A 3,100-nucleotide genomic window follows, 5' to 3' on the forward strand; every position below is an offset into this window, starting at 1 on the left:
GGGGTGTCGATGACTAATATCTTAAACTTCTGGAAGCTAGCGTGATATGTTAATCCTGAGTATATGCTTTTGGCTATGTATTGACCCTGTGGATTTGTCTCTCTAAGAAAAAGAGCTGAGCGCCTTACCCGGTGCAGTCCTGCACCTCTCTCCTCCTCTCCGGAGCAATCTGGAAGGTGGATTCACACTGTTTCGCATCCTCCTTGACACACATCTACTGCTGCCACCGCTGCCCACCCACCACCCCTCCACGTTGCTGGGAGTGAAGACACGGAGTCCCTACCAATGATCCCACTGTAGGGAACAAAGAAAGCCAATGTTTCTTCTGTATAGATTGCTTATCATTCACCTCTCCATTACCCCAAGGTCCCCACACACTCATCCCCTTGCGTCTGCCTCTCTCTCATCCTTCAGTGAGAGGCCATGTAAACTCTCTCATTCTTCTGTGAGTTTTATATTTAAAAAAATCGTACACTGTGCTTTAACCCTCACCCTCCACCCATCCCTGGTATACTCCCCCTCCATCTACCCCCCCCCAAGTGCAATACAGCCCATCTGAGTGCTGACTACTCCTGGCAAGGATGAGAGGAGCTCCTTCTACAGAAGCTAGCCCCCCTTCTCCTTGCCTCACATCCTACAGGACCAAGTTGTTTAATGGGCCAGAGATGCAGCCAGTGGGGAAATCCTTCCCCCCATGACCACTGCCAGCCAGCATGCTGATGTGGTCTTCCTCCTCTCCCAACTTCTTGATCCTGTCCGTTTGCCACTCAGCTCCCCACCCGCGTCATCCCACCACCATCCTTCACCTCTCCCTCAGCCTCACGGAGAGGAGAACATTTTCTAATGTCTGTATATAGTATATATACAACATAAAATATATAAATTATATATATATATACCACTTTATGTCTTGTTTTTCAAACAAGAATGAATAAATCTATTCATCTTATTATCCCAGCAAGGTTTCACGGTACGTCTTTTTGTCCTTGGGTTGTTGCTTGGTGACGGCCTCTTGAGTCCTCTGCTCTGAAGCGCCTGGGCCCTGATGCATGATGGAAAGTGAGAACCCTACTTCTCCCATCTCCTCAACCTTCGTGCCTCTAAGAAGCTGTCTGCCTGTCATTCTACTCCTTTCTCTTAACCCCAAGGTCTCTGACTCACCCGACCACCATGGCTGTGGCTGCAGAGTTGAACAGGACAAGGTTTAGGAGCACACAGACCAGATCGTCTGGGCTTCAGGGTTTTAAGCCTGATTGGCGAGGAGACCTGGTGGAACAGTGGTTAGGTATTAATCTGCTAACCACAAGGTCAGCAGTTTGAACCCTCCAGCTGTTCTGCAGGAGCAAGTAGTGACAATCGGCTTCAGTAAAGATTACAGGCCTGGAAACACTGCGAGGCAGTTCTGTTTGTCCTATTAGGTCACTGTCAGTCAGAATTGACTGGGTGGCAGTGGCTTTGGTTTGGGATATCAGGCTGAGATTGGAAAATGAAGTCTCTACTACTGAAACATGTCTGGTGACCTCAAAGCCTTACCTGAGTACCTTGTAGGACTGTCAAAGCCCTTATGACTGTGTTTGGTGTGTTATTGAGGCAAGTAGGAAGGATGACTTGGATAGAATAGAAACAACCCAACCCCAGACAGATTATCACACTTTCTGACTTGGTGGAGAATTAGCTCATGGTGAGAAATTGTTCTCCTACTCTCTTCCTTCCAATAAATGCAAGCCCCTCCCTAGCCTATGCAGCGTCTTTGAGCAAATTCTCTCCCTCCCCACCACTACCTTGCCCAAAGATGATGAATTAGAAAAATGCCCACTCTCTAGCATGGCACAGATGGCTAAGTGCTGAACTATTAGCCAAAAGGTTGACAGGCCAAACCCATCCTGTTGTTGTTTGTTGTTGTTATGTGCCGTCGAGTTGCCTGCGACTCATAGCGACCCTATGTACAACAGCCCTAAACTCTGCTCTGTCCTGTGCCAATCGCACTGTCTCTGACACTCCCATCCCAATTATCCCAGTCACTGAATCATTCCACCTCATAGAGGGCCTTCCTCTCCTGCGCTGTCCCTCCACCCTCCCAAGCATGATGTCCCTCTCTAAGGACCGGTCTCTCCTCACAACATGTCCAAAGTATGTTAGAAAAAGCCTCAGAATCCTTGCCTCCAAGGAGCCACCCGGTTTAACCCTTTCCAGGACAAATCCGTTTGTTTTCCTAGCAGTCCATGGTATTCTCAATACTCTTCTCCAGCACCACAGCTCAAAGGCATCAATTCTCCTTCTATCCTCCCTGGTCATTGTCCAACTCTCTGATGCATAACAAGTGATTGCCAAGACCATCCTAAAGGTGGGAAAAAGGCCTGGTAATCTGCTTCCAAAAGGTCAGAACGGGGGGGGGGGTAACCAAGATGGAGCAATTCTAATCACACTTGAGGTCGTCCTGGGCTGGAATCAAACTTGATTAGTGATTAGGAATTGCACTGCCAGCACAAAGGCACATGAGTCAAAATTCACCAGCTGCTACACAGGAGAAAGATGGGCAATCTCCTGTGAAGTTTACAGCCTCTGAAAATCTGCCAGAGGGCTATGGGTTGGTTCCAACTCAAAGGGACACAGCACCAACAGGTTATGATTGCTCAGTGAATGCATGGCTTGGTAATTTCCGCTTTCTCCAGCCCTCTTCTCTCCTTGGCTGAGTGCACAAGCTGCATAATCATCTGCAGTGGCCCTGATTAGTCTCTTCTCCCTCAAAGGTTGATTGCAAATTCTTTTTAGTATCTGCAGGAGACTTAGGATTTTGAAGCAAAGCCTGCTGGCAAAGCCCCACACCGCACAGTCAGGCTACACTGCCCAGCATGCTCCCCAAGGCCAAATCAGACCTTCGCTTCTGCACGGGGGAGTGAGCCAGAGAGGACAGCCCTAGGGCTCATGGTAAAACTCTTCTGGGTGCCGCCTGCCAAGAATACAGTCCCACCACTCCAAAGGTGGTATCGAGGGGAAGTTAATGCCAGTGTGAAGTGAGACCTGCTACTACTCAAAATGACCCACCTAGGCAGTCCAGAAGCTCTGGTCGCGCACCCTGGAGAGATTTGTACTTCTAACC

Source organism: Elephantulus edwardii, unplaced genomic scaffold (genome assembly GCF_000299155.1).
Source record: "Elephantulus edwardii isolate Elephantulus edwardi_28Jun2011 unplaced genomic scaffold, EleEdw1.0 scaffold00083, whole genome shotgun sequence".
Classification (NCBI taxonomy): domain Eukaryota; kingdom Metazoa; phylum Chordata; class Mammalia; order Macroscelidea; family Macroscelididae; genus Elephantulus; species Elephantulus edwardii.